The sequence below is a fragment of the Zootermopsis nevadensis genome, unplaced genomic scaffold (genome assembly GCF_977971745.1).
Source record: "Zootermopsis nevadensis isolate Lab colony 2312 unplaced genomic scaffold, Znev_1.0 Znev_ptg000008l, whole genome shotgun sequence".
In the NCBI taxonomy this organism is placed as follows: domain Eukaryota; kingdom Metazoa; phylum Arthropoda; class Insecta; order Blattodea; family Termopsidae; genus Zootermopsis; species Zootermopsis nevadensis.
In genome coordinates this window covers 607577-628864 of record NW_028259140.1, presented here as the reverse complement: position 1 = coordinate 628864, position 21288 = coordinate 607577, and the positions used below count along the sequence as shown (strand labels likewise).

Genomic DNA, 21288 nt, shown 5'->3' with positions numbered 1-21288 from the left:
ACTCGTGATGGACTATGGTGTATTTTACAATGGAATCTTCTCTGAAGGATTTGACCATTCAGATTCACGCAACCTGCTGGCTGGTATTTTTCGTAGCGCGCAAGCTGTCCGATCAGGCAGGCTTAAAAACACGATCGACCACCGCAAAACAGATTTATCAATCCCGAGGCTTGACGGTTCCAAGTGTTCCTACATTGTGTGCACAGAGGGACGACCTCTTGTACTGTGCCCCATCACCCCTCCTTCCTTCACGTTTTATTCTTCTATTATCATTCTAATTATCTTTTTCAGTTCCCTTTCTTCTCTGAGGGCCGGGGGCGTCATATGATAGGCTTCGGTCACATAGTGGGGTATATCATTGATGTATTGAAAAGCTGGTGATTAAACCTTTGTTCACATTTGTGCCTACGTTTTTTACTCAAAATATATCACATATGTGCCTGAAATTAAAACCCTGGCACACTTATTCTTCATTCCACTTAAATAAGTGGTGTACAAGCTGTCGGCCTACCATCATTGGTAGGTCCTCGGGGTTCATTCTTTGAAAAAAGTAGGTCAGAGAAGTCCCCGCTTTTCTGGAACCGAAGTTTCGTGCAGTCCACTGGACACATCATGGACATGTTTATTTTTCCTGAATCCACTTTATTTCATCATGCTGTCTCTTGCAAAACGAAAAACTTTGATTATGATTGTTCCTAACCCAACTCTGAATTCAAGCCGCTCTCTTTCTCTGTACGAAAAGAATTCACGGTTGCGTGCGGGACTCGATCAGATGTGAGCCGTCCAACACGCATAATCGCTACTCCGACCAAGTAGCTTACACTCCGCGCTCTCATCAGTAATTATCTTATCGATCGATCCGTCGGTAACACTGAAACAAAAACCGAATGCGTAGGTTTGCGTGATGTCAATCTTTTGTATTCCGGAAATCCCGGGTTCGAATTCCGGGAAGGAGACCGGCAATCCTTGCTGAAATCCTTCGTTGTCTTTTATTTAAGGTAACGACTGAATTTTTAAATATTATTTAGCTAAGCCTCGTGCTATGAGGATTTAAGACTTATAGTCATTAAACTATCATGTTTCGCACAGTCGCCATGTTGCAGGAGTGATGTCCTTTGACCGGTGTACCGTGTGGTACTTCGCGTTGCTGAAGTGAGCATCATTTTACCCTCCGATGCCCCAACTCAAGTAGCGGTATCAGATTTCCCCGGCAGAGCGCCAACTGCTCACCGCGCAAAATAAAGCACTCACATGACAAAAGTCCCATTTTGAAATGGCTACTTCCCCAGTCCCCCCGATCAGCAGCACCGCAGTTTTTAATAAAATAAATAGTTTTAATACGACTTAATATTGAGCAGCATTGAGGGACGTAATGTTTTATTCCTGTCTTGTATTACATAATTTAATTAATGTCTTCAACACCCCCCCCCCCCCAGGGTTTACAGTGTAATTCCATCTTCGGCCAACAGTTTCCTCTCTTTGTCTCTTCGCCTGTAATTGTTACACACTCAGCAAAGTGCCTTAAAAGTTATAATTTCTGTCTTTTGTTTCTATCCAAGCAACGTTCTAATTCTTTACAGAAAGTTATCTGCCTAACATCCTCTCGTCCACCGTCTACTCTGTCTGGCCACTGTCTGAACGAAGAATTTTGTGAGCCAGTGCATGTCAAGCCAGCGTCAAAGCCCTCCAGCGCGGACGTAACCCGTGGCTTCAGCGATTCTCTGCTCGCACTGCAACACTCGGCCGGACGGACACACGACGCGGATGGCGACAGGTGGGAGGCATCGCGTTCAAGAGGCACACAACGACAATTATGATCGAGTGTGGGGTCGGGGGCTCCTTGCAGACCGCGGACCATTGTCGTTCACTTACGTCATCTCATTGTTAGTCCACTGCTGTTGCGTTCAGCTCAGCTTCCCTTTGTTGAACAGACCCGATCTCTGACGAGAATCAACTGACCGTGACCGATGGGTAAACTTGCTCGGCGATGAGTCGTGTCGCAGACATTGCTACAAAGAGTTTTCAGAAAACACGAGCAAACGTAGCCAGAGAACATTTGGTTACTAAGCGACTGACAAAGCAACTAACCCTCTGGAAGACGAAACCGACGTTTCGACACCGCCGTTCTACCTCATCCTGAGTTCACAATAAATTTTTCTCACATGTACTACGACACTGATCTCACGTCTTCGCTTTGGTCTCGCAAGAAGTATCTTTCCTTTATGTTTTATCAATCGAAATCCCGAATACATTCTTCGCTTTCTTCATACGTTCTACATGCCCATCCCAACAAATACTGATCTAATCATTCCTACATGACAACTACTTCTGAAGCATCTCCCGCTATATTTTCGTTAAGTCAGGCAAAGAGAAAGTTTATTAATTTATTTCAATTATACCGAACGCCTATGAAAATTAGTTGTCATTTAAACGAGGACAAAGAAATCGGCCTATTTGTTGTTAATTTAATGGACGAGGACAAAGAAAGTCATCACGAGACAAGTAACCACCGCGACTTATGAGAAGGATCATCAGGACATCGGTCTGTGATGAGCTTTTGCACACAAGGTAATGAACACCCGGGTTCCATGGAAGTCCTTGGCCAGCTGAGCGACTACTGTCAGCTTCACGACGTCGATTAATGGACATCGAGTGAAATGAGAACCTGAGTACGCCAACTGGAGCTCCCCGTTTCCTATTTCAGAAACATGTGGCCTCAGGCAGAACCAGCATCGCCAAGGAGATAACACGAAATCAGTTCATAAAGGGACGATGATATAAGAGCATTTGGCAGGGGGAGAGACGCATCCATCACCGCGGTAGTCGGCGGGCAGCGAAGCGCGACAAGCGACCAACTGCCGCGTGTTCCGGCGGGCTCTGCCCGTCTCCCCGACGACAACGCGCCGTCCGCACCTTCTAGTATTACGCCGGTTTAATATCTTGTCCGAAGTTGGAATTTTTATTTTCTTTAAATGCTTCAAATGTACAGAGACAAACAGACAAGTATTCAGTCTATTTCCACTGACAGAGACAGACAGCTCATGGACCAAGGGCGCTGAAACCAAGGAATATGATGTGAGTGGCGTGGGAGAGCAACAGAACACAAACCCAGGTTGAAAAACTTTAAATAAAAGGAATGTCTTTGAAGCCTGGGGTTTTTACAGAAGGGGTAGGCGTAGGATTAAAATAGATTTCGCTGGAATGTGGTTATGAGGATGTGAAGTGACTCAAAATATGATCCAGTTGGTTAAAGGGTTCCTTGCAGAAATTACTGAAATGTGATAATCATCTCATCAAAAGGACTTTGCCCCATGGAGTCACTTTTACAATTGGCTTAATTTTTCGGACGTAACCTTAGAGCCTGAAAGGCGGCAATTTTTATAAAAGAAAAAGAAGAATGTAATCAAAACGTACAGGTACATACCACTGACATTCTATCATATTTTTAGGGTGCTTTTTTCGAGTTTAACCCAACCTTCTTCATGTCTGGGACGACAAAAATCTGAGTTTCTTCTGTGACTTTCAGTTCCCTAACATTTAAAATAATTTCCTTTTACCAGTGCATGGATTTTTTACTTTGAATATTTAATGACATTCTATCAAATCCACAGCTTGTGTAGCTCAAATGACAGGATGTTTCTCAAGTAAAATGGAAGTCGGATGTAGGGTCATTCCGCGGCGCTGCCCACTACTTAACTTACAAAAAAAAGGCGCCTGTTTCTGAGCCGAGGGTAGAAATCGGGGCCATAGACCACAAACTTCGTCACACCACAGAGGAATTTAACACAGCACTATAATGACCTAGGTTTATTTTGTAAACGTACAGCGTTTGAGTTACCGGGTGACCAAGGGTTTTCGATTTCGTCTCCTTCCCAGGTCCTTACCGACTCGCCGTTCATGATCGTCTGCCTACAAAACACAACAATTTAAACCTCTAAGCCAAAGCATGTTTTCATGAAGTAAGAACCAACCTGTGTAACCCCCCCCCGCAGGAGAGCGAAGGGCTGTCACATGCGTGTTGACCCTTACGAACAGATTGCCCGCCGCGCTGGGTACCATTGTACTGGCTGCACCCTTTAGTTGGCATGACGACAATTCCTACCCTTCCGACAATTATCATCAATAATTCTTTCTACACTGACATTGGTGAAAATTGGATCCAGATCACTAAATCCATTCAGTTCGTTTGTTTGTTCAGAAAGTTGACTCCCTTTGTAAAACAGTTGGTTGGCAAAATGTACTAACTGCAGCTTTAAATCTACTGAGGAGGGAAGGTTTGACTTTGTTCGGAAGAATGGGTGTTATACGAAAGAAATTACCATCTAAATTGCTCACAAAAACTGAAAATGCCAAAATAAAATGTTGGGTAAAGAAAAGCGGAGTTTGAAGAGGTGAGCACCACCAGCGTTGTTCAAATGACGCTTGTACAAGCGATTTCGGGAGTGATAGAATAAAGCAGCAAGTTGCCTGACCGTAATACCAGGTTTCAGTGTTTCGAAGTAACATACTGCCTCCATCTTCAGGGCTTAAGTAATTCACCTAGAGGACCACACGGCATCGCCATCCAGAAGACGAACACCGCGTGGGAACCTCAGGCCGTTTGGGTGGTAACTGTTTCAAAAATATAAGTTTTATGTATCCGGGCATTTATATTATCAGATCATAATAAGCCTGTTGATTATGACGCAACAAATGAATGATTTAACCAAAGTATGATTTTATAAATCATTGATCCTGACCGATCCACTAGATTACCGGGACTGTGACGTTGCGTTAGCCAATCATGTCCACTCTTCATTTGCGAACAGTCTAACAGCGGTTTCCCACCCCACCCCTTCCATCCCCAGTGTCACTTATGGGGGTGTGAGGGTTAATATTCAATGTTTGTTGGCCATCACAACGCGACTCTCGTCGTGTCAGAATGACACGGCTAGTAATTTGACTTGTAGCCCGCAATGTACTGCAATGTTTGTAACTACTAAATTATTACCGGTCGCTCTAAATTCCCGAATGGCTCATCATTATTATTGGTACATAACCCGAGCCTGTGTGTGACCAGCCATGAGGTGTGGAGGGCTTGAACGTGAGTGTACTTTGCTGTCTTCCTTTATTTGTGGTTAATACTCTTGCTTCCAAATATGAGGTTATCCGTGTAAATAAATGTTAGTAACAGCCTGTATTTATCATTTGACAAGGGGGGGGGGCAGAAAGGTGTCGTTGGGGCCGGGGGGGCTGACGAGTTCTGTGCGCCAGACAGACCCCACTCATATTGATACATAACGCCTGCGACCTACACGTCACTAATGCTGTTGACATCGATTAATTAATGCCTTGGAATGCGTAATGTCTCAAATGCTGTGTATAATGTCACCGGAAATTAGAACTGTCAGTCAGTTTATGCGAGGAAACGCTGATATAACGTGCGATCCAGTCACGCGATGCTGAGGCAACGAGATAAAATAACCTTCTGAACTCGTCAACAAACGCATTCATTAATTTCGAGCTTATTTGTTGGCTCTAACAATTTCTTCTGAATCGAATGAATCGTGAAATAAAAATTAAAAATGAAATCAGAGAAATGACCGTGGTCTATTTTGACGTGCCGTGTCGTCCTTTGCCTGGATGGACTGAGGAAAACCACTAAACGGATATCAGTTGGGATAGCAAGCATGTACGTATACACGACAGACATCTTTTCTCACTGATGGAAAGTATTAACTTGTTTTCTCAAATTCTTTCACTCGTAAAATTTTAGTGGACAAAATTGGAAACATTTAAAGGTTTGTCGAGTTGCAACAACTCCACGTACCAAAAACATTCTTGAAGAAACTGACAGTCGCTCAACTAACTTTACTCGCGGAATTTCTCGCCCTATGCGGCAACCGAAGGTTCGTTAGCATCTTCACATAATTGAGCCAGCTGAATCCAACAGAATCCTCCAACTTCTGCCCTGTTTCTCCTCCCACCGGTGCCCTCCCTTCGGGAGCTTTCCCAATCAACAATTTATAAGCATTTCTCATATCTACCATGCGTGCTACATTCTCCGCTCATCTCATCCTCCTCTAACCGATGACCAGATAAGTTGGCAGAGCTCCCCAATCACTTGCGAGCGTCGAGATGCCTCAGGGCTTAACTACGCATTTTAATATTATTACCAGAATTGTTAGTCAGACTGAGACACGAGGGGAAGGGGACGTGGGTGCAGTTTGCTACATGTGTAGGGGCAGACAGGGGGGAGGGGAGGGGAGGGGGTGGATACTACACAGTAGCCTATTATGGAGAGCAGGTTTATCAGAACCAGCTCATGTATTATGGATTTGCTTTAATGGGAACGGGATTAATGTTCTGATGCTTGGCAGGCGGGTAGCATGCATGAAACAGATGCCAGTCAGTCAAACGACGGGGGAGAGCAGAGTTGGGGGGGGGCGGGGGTGGAAACTGTTCTGCGCTGGGGGTACGGGGGTAGCATCAGGCAACCAGGTATGATGGCAGGTTGTAGGAGAGGAGAGGCGTCAGAGGGCCAGCAGGAATTCTTCTGCTGTCACGAGTTTCACTGGCTGGCATTCCCAAATTAAATCCGAAAAGATGACTTGTTAGGTTTCCTTAGGTGGGAGATCGGCCGATCACAAGGTCTGTGCCTGCGCGAGAAGATACAGTAAAAGGCGTCTGCTGTAATTTGAAGAAGAAGGAGGAGGAGAAGTGTTGTGATGAAGATAAGTTATATAAGAAATTTAACCCTTCTGTTGCATCTACGAGAGCCAGATTCACGTAGAAGAAAAACACAGTAGTTGATGTAACGTCGTCACTTAAGCTGTTCAAAGTAGGTCCAAATCGTTGGTTTTGTGATCACTGTAATGAACCTTCGGATCCAGTGATAACACCAAATGATGATCTGAACCTGTCTCTTCGTGGAAGAGAGGCATACGTCAGAATCTTATTGTTTTTCGTTAAACACTGGAAATAATCTAAATGTTAAAAACAGGCCCACTAGTTCGCTAAACGGCACGTTGATTATGTCAGTTTTTTTGTGTGTGTGAACGAGGAGCTGTTATTAGAAATTGTATGTACTTTAAACAGAGCCGCGTATGAAATCTGGATAACACGATAACTCAATTCGGCCAGCGATATTTAACAGGCCAATTCGCTACATGATGAGAATGTGTTAAAACGGTTTGGGAGATGAAACTTGATGGACAGGTTTCCTCCATTTAATATTCGGTTTAACATAAAAATGGCAAATTGGTTCAGACATTTCCATTCCGGAACAGCCAATCATTTTCCCAACCCAAACAAATAAACACAAGAGGGTATATAACACGAGCCGTTTTGCGTGAAATTGTGCTCAAATGACTGTCGCGTCCGCATAACGTCTGCCCACACACGCCACTGTCTCGTAGCCGAAACGACAGGGGCCTGTCTGCTACCCACGTTCTTTGATGCATTATTAGTATTGAATTACACGCGACTTATGGCATAAATTCATTCACGAGCTTTTACAGAAAGGACTCGTAACTTGTTGAGATGCTAATGCCATTTTTTCCCGATCAAACCTGCAAATGCTGTTCTCCGGATGCTTCTACATAAGAAGTAAAGTTTGTCCCACTATACGCCATGTAGGCGTTTGGGGTGAGTGGAGGTATAGCTGCTCTCTTCCTTGACCTCGGCACTAGATGGGGGTGAGTGGTCAGCATCACGCCCCGGCCGGCTTTACCCCCGGGAAAGGACCCCGGTACCCATTGTGGAGGAGGCTGGGTGGGCCCCAGAGCCGGTCTGGACGCAGAGGCTAGAGGAAAGATCCTCTGCCCCCCCCCCCCCCCCGTCGGGGATCGAACCCCGGCCGTCCAGCCCGTAGCTAGTCACTATACTGACTGGGCTATCCCGGCTCATGGATGCTTCTACATAGATTTTATTAATTCCGATAGGATTACAAATTGTGGAGTACGATATTTCGATGGAGTACTTACACTGCGTGGCTTTACCACAGTCTGATCCCTGAGTATCGATACCTTAAATGTAAGAAAAGTAAGGTAACTCGAACAGTAATTACATAGCTTAAATGGGGTCTTTATATATATATATATATTTATTTATTTATTTATTTATATACAGGGTGATTCAAAAGGTTAGGGCCAAACTGAAGGAGCGTATAGAGGGACTCAGAGAGAACAACTTTCGAATAGGAATCCAGAAGAAGCTAATGCGGATGTTGTTTGAGACGTCTGAAGTCTCAGTGTGTTCGCCCGTGTGAAGAGACCATTTACAGAAGTGGCCTGCATTGGTAACGACTTTGTGCCCAGTCTGGTTCTGTCTCTCTGCACGAGGGCATTCTCACTGAATTCCTAAGCAAATAATCGAGATGGTCCTATAATATTCCTCCATAACTGCAGACACCTGGTGACAAGCATCCCGAAGCAGTCGCCTGTGTCTGGGTCCCGCGGAGGACCGTAGCTCTTTCCCACGTACTTGGTCGGAATGACCCCCACCGAAGGAACATCCCTAGGCGATCGTCCAAGTGGCTACTGTGGTTGACCATTAGCCAGGTATTTCCAGTAACTCGGCTTCATACCTCCCACCAGGTTTCGACAACAGTGGTCTATGAGAAAAATCCAACTGTGTTGATTAGGTTTGCGTGTAGATGCCAAATGAATGTCCACAGGTTTAGGCAGTGCACCGTAGTTTCTTTGCAACAACATACTCCACTGTCTGGTCTACACGACGTTTCGGAAGTTATTATTGCTATCGTCTTCAGGTAACTGGTTCTCACTATACTAAGAGCCAAATGTTATTTCTAGCTTACGATGCTTGTAACAACGGTCATAAACAAACCCAGGACCCTTTGTATATGCGTCCTAACCTACTGAAATTTTACTAGTGGACTTGTAAAATCTGGCAGTGACAACTAATTAACAACAGTAGCTCAAAATCGATAAAACGCGTATTGCACAAACCAAATGTCAACAAACATGGCGGCGGATCGAAATTTTGAGGTTACATCTGACAGACTGTAATAAACGGCATTTTGCACGAAAATTAATTACTGCGTACTAATTTTCTGTCCATGATATAAAACCATTCTCACATTCCGTTTCCTTGTGTTCGCTGTGTCTGGTGTTTTGTAAGAGTGCGTCGAAGTTTATGTTAAGTAAAGTCAAGTTCAGTTTAAACGTAATTCGTGAATCTGTTCTGCAGTTACAAGAACTTTCACGCGAAGCCACGGCTGTAAATTTAAAAAAAAAAAGTTATATGATGGCAAACCGTCTCGGTTTTAGAATCAAAATTTAATGAAAAGGTAATTAATTCAATTCATTTATTATTAATATTAATATTAATATTAATACAGCGTTTGTTGGCAGTGCAGTCAGCAAGGAATCAGACCAAACGTTAAAGTGCACTGGTACTGATTATGCAGTTTTATTTAATAATGTGTGGCAATTTAACTTCTTCCTTACACATGGCGTCAGTGAAAACATGGAATTAGAGCCGGTTTTATGTCAAAAGCTAGACAATTATAGTTCCTGCTAGTTTCGCTGAAGAGTTAGAAAAACTGCGGACGTACGTCGGTCGGAGTTACGCTGTGTCGCCCCTTATGCCACCAATGCACGAATCTGCTGCGGGGTGCGGACCATCTAATCTCATCCGCACGCGACTTCGGGTCGCTGCTGTTTCTCGGTGGCGTAACCACTGATTATCGCCTCACTTCCAACGACACAGTTACGTCGTAACCCCCCCCCCCCCCCCCCCCCGCCAAACAAACAAACAAAGACGAGCGCTCTGATTGCTACAGCGGCTGCTCACTGTGAAATCTGTGATCCTGATCTAGCAGTAAGCGATAAGAGCTCCGTACATTCATGCATATTCATTTCGCACAAACTAAAGCACCAGTCGTAAGCCAGAGTTTTTCTTAAAATAAATGTGTAGAAATAACGAGGTTACAGATTTCCTCCGTCACACATTTTCATTAAACTTTAAATTATTGCTTGCACGCGCGTGTATATTAGAATAATCTAACACAATCCTGTTATATAAATCTTTTTATCTCACCAAATGTTATAATGATCAAATCACAAATGCTGAGATGGGCGAGGGCATGTAGAACGCATGGGTGAGATGAGAAATGTGTGCGCTTCAGTAGGACAACCCTGACCGGAAGAGACCACTCGGGAGGAATAATCATGGATGGAATGATAATATTAAAATTAATTTTAAAGAATTTCATTATGAAAATAAGGGATGGATTCAAATTGCTCAGGATAAAGTATAGTTTCTTTCTCTAAAAGGCGGGGATATTCTTGACAGTTTGGGCGACTATCAGCTTCTTAGGAAGGGTCTTTGCTCTGTGGAGGCGGCTCTTCAACTGTCTTTCTGGACTGTGTCGAGGGTCAGATAAATAGAACGATGGAAATCTCGCCACCGGTCGGTCAGTGGCACGGCTACTCATTTCCACCCATCTGATCCCAATTTCGTTGCTGTGTTCACTGGAAAGATAACGTCGTGAATGAATGGGACAGACACAAAGAAAAAGAAAGTGGGCAAGTGGGAAACAAGGAAACGGACTGCGAGAGAGAGAGAAAGAGAGAGAGAGGGAGAAGCCACGATGTCACCCTGGAGGGCTGTTCGCAGACCGAGCCAACAGTAACGGCTGCTCGATTGCTCTGCTATTGCCCGCTTGTACACCTTGTAACTATAGCAACAGGCCACCAGCGCTGCACTGGCGACTGCGTCACAAACCAGACCTGAGAAGCTGGTAGTCGCTCTGCTGCTCAACAAATTCATAGCCTTTAATGAAACCAAAATGTCTGTTACCAAAGTCACAAGAGACGCAAACAACCCCAAATGTGAGCCAGATGAATAGTCCGAGTAATGAAGTAACCACGCCGATGATGAGGCTGGCCCTTCCCCGATGTTCACCTTAATTATCGTCAACGCAAGGTTAAAACCGTGGCCTTGAGCACGTAGTTACGACGGCTGTTCATAGAGTGTGCTACACTCGCAATTATTACCGCTCCACAAGCCAATGACGGACCGCCCCTGTATCTAGAAAAGTAATCATCTTAGGGTTTACAAGATTTCTCCCGCTGATCCGCGGTCCACCAACTAACCCCTGTTCGTCACAAAATGCCATCGGCAACAGCGTCCTTCGTGCAGGGAGATCCTCGCCTGTATCTTGGCCGACGATGCAACGCGGCTTCGACAGTTCACTGGGAAGATCCTGTTGGGAGGGGAGGGGGGGCGCATTCTGGGACTCGCGGGACATTCTCGTCGAGTTTCTGGGTGAAACGCCGGTTACTCCACAATACAGCGGCACGTGAACGGAGTCAACGCGATAAAACACCCTGGGTTTGGTCACAGAAGAAATGCATCTTCTCCACAACAATCTCCACGTCCCACACGGCTTATTCCTTCAGGTGTTTCGCTGGTAATGTCTCGTCCATCCACAGATTAGACATTGCGCCAACCGATATCCACCTTTTCGGACCTGTGAGGAATATTTCGAAAGAAAACGCTGATGGAAGTTGCCCTCACAGGACAGAAACAGATTTAGAGATTAGTTAATTCAAACGGACACTTCAAATTAGGGGCTACACACCTGAAGATGGAAACAGATGCTACGTCTTAATAAAACCATGACGCCCTATAAGGCCCAAAGTTGCTCCGAGCCAGTCCAGCGCAGTTCCAGGCTGTGTACGAGTCCTGGTGGGCTGATTGTTGTTATTTCCTTCTTTTTAGTGGTGTAATCGAATGACGGAGTTAACAACACAACACAAGGAGACCTTTACGGGGCAGTTTCACGGAGGGGTGGGGGGAGGGGTTAATTTGTTACGGCTGGCTGTGACCACGGGATCGTAGTTGCGGGTTACAGCTCGCAAGTCCCGGACAGTCATCACGTTGATTTCCGTTTTATGTACCTACGTGAATATAACGGAGCAGACAGACTCGCCTCGCAGGCTTAAGGAGAACCGAAAACACTGGCTAAGTCACTTATGCTGAACTTAAATTGTTTGTAACTTCAAATACCAGCGCCTTTTCAGTACTTAGTAAGCGGTTTAACCCTTTGAAGAACGAAACTCGTCTAAATAATATTTAAGAATTCCTCCCTGAATAAAGAATTACGTTTAGTCCTCAATGCTACAGTTAATCAAATTAAGATCATGTTTGTTTGCCACGAACGATGCTTTTTTTTTTGTTCAAAACTTTTTTTTACCGAAGTCTCACTGCGTACTTTCGTACAGAAACCATGAACGTACATGCTACTACATCGCGAGCCGAGAGGCTTTGAAAAATAAGGGACACGAAACCAGATCCCATTCTGAAAGAAGCAGAAATTCTTCGCTCCCGCAAGAAGTCAGACTGACCCTGTGGTCTCATACCCCAGTGTCAAAATGCTGTAAACCACAGAACAATGTTCGTAATTATCTACGACTGCAGGAAGGTTCGCTGGGATTTATGTTTACCTGCGTAGGTGTGGTCACAGCGAACATATATACGTGTCACTACCTCTGTTCTCACTTTAACAAGCTGGCTTCTGAAAGCTATTCGCAACAACAACAACAACAACCCTCTGGGTCATCGCTAAACGCTCTGTCACAGCACAAAGCAATGACAAATGAAAAATTACGGGTTGTAAAACTGTCGTTCAATCACTCAGACAAACACGCATTCAGAAATGCAAACCGTTTATGACGTTTCACTGCCTTACATTGTCTGCTCCGTGGGAACCTGTGTTCGAACCACCGCGAGGGAGAGAAGGGTTGGTTGGGTTCAGCAGCCAGGACACTTTTCTCTTCAGTAGCCAGTAAATGTTTATTTTAAGTAAATAAATAAGTGGGGGTGGGGGTGGGGGGTAGAAATATTGAACGAAGGAGCATGAAATGAGCGAAAAATTAAGTTCACACGGAATTTTTTTTACCAGAAAATTTCGAGATTCCTATGCATGGAGTTCACAATAACACTACATTTATGTTATCTATCCGAAGCCTGGTCTAAATAATATTTAAGGACTCGGTCCGTACCGCAAAGTAAACATGAACCTCACTATTACAAAAATCAGCTAGTTAAAGCTGGTTAAGGAAATGATCGCTGGTTACTCTGAAAATCATACGAAACCCACATATACTGAGGCACGTGGTAGGACAGTAACCACTGAGCTCATATGGATTAAAGAAAATAAATTGTCAAAACGATCAGAACTTCTGGGAGCAGGCACACACCCCTCCCCCCTAGGCTGTGCTGTGTTAATCTGCGGGGAAGAAACGGCTCTGACCTCAAAATTACATGACAAGGGCGATACGTCCGGACCGACGCGGGGTGTCAATATTTGTACGGGTCTAATGACCCGCCAAGAACAATAAGCGGGCTGCAATAAATGCGGTTCACTGGAACGTGAATTATTTGCAGCGCCTGGAGGTCAGGCAATGCCACTAACACGTCGCCTCTTCGCCACGTTCTCACCTGCGAAGTGCAAACTGACAGACCAAAAAATGGTTTCGCTCTGAGCTACGAAGATGTGGGGGGAGGGGGGGGGAGTGGAGACAAAGCTCCATTCATTCTTAACCTTACGCCCTCAGATGCCTTCGACGTTCACAGACTCATTTGAACAGCCCAGGAGAACCTCTGGCCGGCTCACAATGTTGATTAACGTAACGAACAAATTCTTTCGTCGATAACTAGTCTCCGGGCCGAGATTTGAAACCAGGGCCTTCGGAACTGAAGGCAGGGACATTGACACATTTGCCTTTCATTAATTACCGGTAATGCACACGTTGGGCCCAAGTATGAGAACGGAGTCGCGGCAACGACATTACCCATTGGAAACACTGAATCACGGAACGTTACCATGGTGACGACACGCGCTATAAATCCCCGTGTTATGATAACACAGTAACTTAGGTAAGAGACTTCTCATGTACAGGAACAAGTTGCTGCTGTTATGATGAACAACGCTTGCAGTGTACGCGCCTCTGCTGTTAACTTCCAACCTCTAAATGAAGACGCATTTCTGTATAAATCTGCAGGGACTGTAGAAACTGTATTTAACAAGCAGCAAAATAATTTACGATCCGCCACAAGTTTACGTCTAACTTAACTTACAAAGAAATAGTCTGTAGCGTTGCCAATGAGCGGGAAACCAAAGCGTTAATGCCTGTCTGCGAAAAATTTACTGCGCAAGCCGTACGCATGCGCACTGCAAGCATAAAGCCGGTAATAAAAAACGCAGTTAACTTTACGGTCTTACTAAGGCCGTGAATCGATTACGGCTTTAAATTCATTAATTGTTCATCGATTAAGCGGTACGGTAGCTTCCAGATTAGGTCCATAGGCATTCTTTGCAAATACTCTGGTCGCTTTTTTATTAATTTATTTATGTACATTAAACTTTTGAAGATGGCCTGTTGCACCGTAAAGTGTGGTAGAACTTCACCGACGTTTCAGAGGTCATTTCTCCCTCCATCACCATCGCACTGATGATGGAAGCACTTCGTCCCACTCACGCTGTGCAGCTCAGGTTAGGTTTTGTACATTTTTGAAAAATTTTGTGACGTTTTGACACTTAGGACCACAATTCGTCCCGCCGTTACAGTACATCACGCCTAGTCACGTTAGGCTTGAGTGGGATGTGTTAGGTTATGTTTGGACAATTACGTTGCATTGTATGGTTAGGTTTGCATCGTTTTAGATTTTGTTATTAAGGGATAGGTATGTTGTGGTCACGTATCTGCCAATGTCATTAAAGTTCAGGAAAATATCAACTCTATGTTTTTCCAGAATGAAGGCTTTTAAAAATTCCAATGTCATATTAAGTAGAATTTTTCTCACACTTAATTCTGAAGAAACTTATATATCTTGGTGAACATACTCAAGTATCGTTGAGGTCGCGGATAAATTAATGTCATGTCACAGACAGAACAATATAAGTCCCGGGGTTTTCGGAATAGGGGGCTTTACATTTTTCAAGGTCTTTCGAAAATCAATTTTTCAAGGGTTTATTTCTGCCGACGTGTAGGAATCTGAGTGGCAACACTCATGTCAGTTTAAGGTCACTGACAGGTCATCTTAATTTCGCAGTCACGTCATTATAATTCCCGAGGTTTCCCGAATTGAGGCCATTAAAATTTTCAACGTATTTTGAAAGTCTTTTTCTCACCCTTAGGCTACTTTCGTCGTTCTGTGGTACTCCATACAACGTTAGCTACCCAATGTCAGGCAGGCGTTGTTAGCCATCTAGTTGAGGCTTACGCTCACGGGGCGTCGATACACAAACGAGGCCGTTCTGGGAGGCAGCTTGTAGTCACGTCCACACGGCCGGCAGTCGACGGCCGTGTGGACGTTTCGAGTCCCTCAGAAGGCCAATTGCTGTTCTCGTCCGTCCATCTGCCCGCTACAGGGAAAACTCCCCTGACGAGACAAGGGAACAGACAGCCTTCTCCCCACGGGAGTGCTTCGTTGCGTGTTTATACTCAATTCCATAATTATTTCACACCGATGGGATCATAAAGTAATGTCCTCATACTCTGAGGTCCTTCTGAACACTTCGGCGCCGTCCACTTCTACCCGCGTTTCCTGCATACGCGAGGATCATCTCGATGCGTACATACACACGTGCGTACATAAACACGCTTTCAGGAATTGTATTAAATCAATATTTTAATCAGAAAACCTCATTAAAGGAATATGAACAGAAAAGTAGTAAAGAAAGAGACCGCTTGGAAGACATGACCAGAGATGAGAGGGTAATATCTAATTGGGGTTAGGGGTCAGGGTAGGATCCGATGTCTCGCTTCTTCGAAGACGGCAATGAACTGTTTCTTTCGAAACAGCTAGTTTCCAGATAAGTTGAGATAAAGAATGTAAGTATTCAGTCCCACGGAGTTAACAGCAATTCATTTGTTCTTACCGTAATAAACTGAAACATAAATTGTCCCTGTGACCAAGCCCCACACGATTATGCAATATAAAGGCATGCACGTATTCTTAGCCTCTGTACTAATTGTAGACTGCCCAGGTCGCTTTGAAGAGACGGTGGTTTGTGCTACAACACGGAACTTCTGGACGAGGTGGTAACATACCTCGAGGGAATCGAACCCTGTGTCCACCACAATTGGTTTCCTCAAATACAGCCCGTACAAGTGAATTTGAGAACGTGAGATTTGTTCCTTTCGAGCACGATGGTAGGGTCGGCGAATTGTGACAGACTGCGAGGCGTTTTGTCAGGGCGGTATTTCAGTTCATTTGTTCCGCGGGCTACATAAATGTCAGGCGAGGGATGCTGCTAAGAACTCCTGTCGGGATTATTATTTGATCGCAAATCCTACTTTACATATAAGAGATGCTTAGTGCAAAAAATCAGAGTTATGGCTTTTCATATTATTTTGTATGCGGTAAGATACGAAAAAAGCCATAACCTTTTTATGGGAGGAACGAACGAAGAATGAGAAGTTATACTGTTTACCTTACAACATTATACACACGGACACCGCGACATCTTTGGCTCCGTCCTCGTGAAAACACTTGCAGGAGAACTTGTTTTCCAAGTTCACGAGCTTTCCGAAAATTTGAATTTTCAAGGCACGTAGTTGGTCTTGGTATAGAAGACTCCTGTGGAGGTCAGAATAAGTAAGGGTCTAGATTACTTAGAAGCCCCTTTTAAACAGCAACGTTTAAAGTCCTTGAGAACATGATAGTCGCCAAGGCTATCTAAACTGTCCGTCTTTTATGGAATCCGAAGATTGAAAAAAGTCCCATCAATGGACCCTGCCTTGATACAGTTGAATCCAGCCCACAGCATCACAGCCGATAATTTATTATCAGTTCTAGAATTTACGACGAGGTATTTTCCTTTCTGGACTGAAATTACGTATGCGTCATCTGAGATGCTGATTAACCTAAAAAAACCAGATTTACTTACATTTGCAACAAACAAGTAAAACACCGCTGAGGAACGAAATATTGCAAATTAATTTGAAATTTCTGTCTAGGCCTACCTGAGAGATGAGTGCGACTTTCGGCGCCTGTTAAATAATAATTCGGACACCGTTCACGATCGTTTTAAGCCTGCAAAGAACTATGAGAACTATTTGTAGAAGCCAGACTTTCTTTCATTCCTTCACCTCTAGCAACGCTTGGTCTCATGGAAATCAAAACAACTCCAGACACTCCCGGTCACCATCACGCCCCGGCTGCTTTTACCCAAGAGGACGTATCCGATAAAAGACGGGGTACGGAACTCTTACGGTCGAGATGTTGAAGAAAGGTATCACCGGGGTTCGCATCCCGGTATTACCGCTGCGCTAACCAGCTGCGAGGAGTCGCGACATTGGAAGCATCCAATGCGGTCGCTCAGAGAAGCTATGACTTTATGACGGCGAAGGAAGAGATCGTTATGTGCGTCTCCAGGGACTGGGGAGGCAAAAGGGAAATCCGGCCCACAGATCCAAATAAACGAAGAGTGACGCTGTGGTGATATTTCGCCATTAGCACCAGTCGATGCCTCGCTGCTGCTGTATTATCTCTCTCTCTCTCTCTCTCTCTCTGTATATACATACAAGCTCCTAGCATCTCTTTATATTCTACGCGTGATAACGCCGTATAAAAATAATCTCTAACACCCCCCCCCCCCCCCATACAAGCTGACGTCTTAAAGAACTTCATTTCCAAGGGAAGTTAAGTCCCAAGGTGTACCAACGCAGAATGTCAACTAACTCAGACGTCTCGACCAAGTAATACGTCTAGACTATAATTTAATAAACGTAATCAGACAAATCCAACGAAACTTCTAATCAGAGGCGTATTTATTATAGGTTACTGATAATTGTATTTTTTGTCTATACACACATAATTTAAGCATATCAAACAAATCAACCAACGACTATTCTGTTTCAAACCCCGACCTTTACCATCATCAAACATAAAGCACTTCTGAGACAGGGAATGTCTTGACTAGATATGCGACTATCAGTTCCTGGAGAAGGAAGTATCATATTGTAGGCGCACACAAACATTTTAATATCTAGAAGCGATGCGATAACGAGACACATATAAAATTTAAACATAAGTCATGTTATATGTACTCACTCGTATCCTGTAGATGGCGCCAGTATGTTCCTGCGAAACGTTGGTAAGCTCCTACATCACCACACGGCGTCACCAGACTACAATCTGAAAATAAATAAATAATAATAAAAATATTATACGGCCTAGGCACATAATGAGCAGCGTAGTGTAAAAATCCACAAAAATCCACAGGACTCCACTGCACGCCAGTGTAATCCAATCATAGACTGTCTATGAAAAAGTCAGCTGCAGCTCGAAGTCTGATTCCAGACCATAATTTGCTTTCTTTCTCCCGTGGTAAAAGACCAAATTTGAAACCCGGACAAAACAACAGGAAAAGAAACTTCTCGCCCTATAAACCCGAATTCTGAAGCCGAGGTAAGTCAACTGTAGGTCACAATAGCCCATGACAGTGATATGAAGTTAATCGGAAACTTGAAATTCAAAGACCAACAGGCGGGCTGCAATGTGTCCAACACGAAACAAGAGAATGTGTAAACGATAAAGCAGTGTTCCTCAGCCCCCAACCCCCCCCCCCCCAACCCCCTGTATATAAAACTCAGGGAGAGTGTTGGATATACACAGCGAATAGTGATGGATTGAGCAAGTAGGTTGGGGAGTTTGGAAAATCTCAACAGGACCCAGCACTCTCCAGGCGTCGCCTCAACAAACCCTGATTATTCCAGAAACAACGAGGAGAGCTTGCGACTCCTTCCTGGCTTTGTAGCGGGAGGAGGAGGACGACGGCCAACGCTCCGGGTGTTATAAAGAGCTGTGTGCGTCGAGGGACTTCGGGAAGATGGAATGCAGCTAGTACGCACGTCGCCGACGAGAGACCGCGGGTCCCGTCATAACGCGACAAAGTTCTCAGCCACTACCTTAACACATTTAATCACCTTTATGGTCCGCATTCCTGTTATTCAATATCTGCCTTCATAGCTCAGACGAGGACTGTCTCTGGACCGGACGACCTAGTTCAGAACGGCCAAGGTCTGCATTAACGGCGTTTAACTGCGAGCTGATTCTTGTCTAATGTTTAATTCACAAACACAAAACGTTAATTAACCCTGCCATAGGAACACATGACGATATAAAAAATACTACTATTGTAAACTGTGCATCGTATAACAACCATGCATTACACACAGTATGATGATAGCCAATTTTCATCGAAACATGTAGCCGAAATGTAACTGATATTTTACTGCATTTTAACCAAGAGTAGACTATTTGATAAACTACTATTTTTATTTAGAATTATTTTTCATGCGTGCCACATTCCCCGCCAATCTCATCCCTTCTGATTTGATCGCACTGATAAGGCTTTTATACAAACTCCTGCTAAGTCCAATCACTCAGGGACAAATGCTCGTTCGTCCCGGCACGCTGTCTATGCAACCCCCCCCCCCCCCCCCCTCAGGGCGGGCAGACAGCTCTATACAAATAAACAGACAGGTTACAGCTTTCTGTAAGTTAGCATGTTCTGAGTAACAAGTGATTGATAATCGTGAAGAAATATAAACAATAGAAGATATTAAATATTTAACGCGTTGTTTTAAATTAATGGATTAATCGACCATTTAATCAGTAAATTTATCCGCTAATGAAACTCAACACTTGTCAAGGAAAATACTTTATATGCACGGGTGGTGACGTCACAAAGTTAGGTAGAACAGGCCACGTGTAAGAAGCAGGAAGTATCAGCTGATCCAGATAACGGAGTAATTTAAGTCTCTAATGACTGATAGAAAATTACATGTTTTGAGATACCGGCATCTTAAGAAAACAATAGGCCGATGGCAATGGAAAGAAGACAGATTCTTCCTGACACCTTTACAGCAGAGACGCGACTCGTAGAAAAATGTCCGTGGGCCTGTAATATGAACAGGTGTCAGCTTACTTCGACGCAAACTTCCGCACGTCGATTAAAACAAACGAAGGAACATCGAAAAAATCGCGTCATTGACGCAAATCCGAAGCTAAGAGGCGCACATTTCACGCAAAAAGACTCGGAAGACAAAAATTTTCGGGTACAGGCAAAGGGCGGGGTAGCAAAGTAAATTATCCGCGTCTAAAACGAATTAGCAATCCTTGATATGCCACGCTGGGGCGGCCATGTAGCCGTTGGTTTTTCTGCTCTCCCCCCCCCCCCCTCAAACGAGGGTAATACTTTGCTGCCAGTATAACCGAGCACATAAATCTAATAGGCCTACGATGCGCTGTGACCTCGGGATGTAAATTTCAGGCAGTAATTGTAATTAGTCCAGACCCTCTCCGTGCAAAGCAGCGAGCAGATAAAAAGCAACCCAGCGAAGTGAGTACCAGCGATTGATAAGAAGTGCAGGACAGAGAAAATAGTTCGTGCATCGCTGAGTCGTGTTTTCCGACGTCTATAATGAGGCCCAGAATTCTGTATCCTAGTGCCAAGTCCGTTTATACGCTCCACACACTGGAATTAAAGCTTGGTAACCGGTGTTAATCTTACATGCCTAATTTTAGAGCTCTTTCCTTCAGTAAGTACCTAACCTCAGCCTGAAAACTTCACCGGAGCTGCCAACAGCATCAGCGCTAATCTGTAAAATTCCACTAGGTCACAGGTTCAAGAAAAATTCAATCAACTGACGTTTGCCTGTTCCCCTAGCCTGCACGATACAATTTGGGTTGTTAACACTTCAGTTATGTTGACTCCTATTTGGGGGTCTTTACGTCAATGCCAGCGATCACAAGCAGTATCATTATCATAGGAAACATAAACTTAAATTAAAATTAAATTATTTGGTTATTCCGTCAAATCACAATGTATTTAAAATAAGAATAATTAAAATAATTAAAATATCATTCTTTATTCCATATCGAATAATCGATTTACAATCGATTATTCGATATGGAATAAAGAATGATATTTTAATTATTTTAATTATTCTTATTTTAAATACATTGTGATTTGACGGAATAACCAAATAATTTAATTTTAATTTAATAAATCACAATATGACGCAACTACACTATTTTATAAACTTAAATGTTTCGGGCAAAACCACGATTAAAAACGGGGTCACTGATTTATTGCAAGGACCGTAAGTTCTGGTACGTTGAGGCTACGCCACAGTTCACGGGCTCAATCCAGGAGACACGACTTCTGGAAGACGCTGTGTTCCCGTTGGACTTGAAGAAGCTTGTAGAAAAAAAAAGTTTCTCAAACAAAAGACTTCAGAATGAGTTAGCGGGAAGATAGTGTAG

The 21288-nt window shown here is 44.0% G+C and overlaps 1 protein-coding gene across 1 annotated transcript in view; it reads right to left on the bottom strand.

The window, feature by feature from the left end:
* The window catches only part of LOC110828138 (protein PBDC1), a 232616-nt gene that overhangs the window by 79029 nt on the left and 132299 nt on the right, over positions 1-21288 (bottom strand). The window contains exon 3 of the mRNA XM_087344781.1: positions 18070-18153. The gene's annotated coding sequence lies outside the window, so the exon portion shown is untranslated. The remainder of the gene's footprint in view (positions 1-18069; positions 18154-21288) is intronic.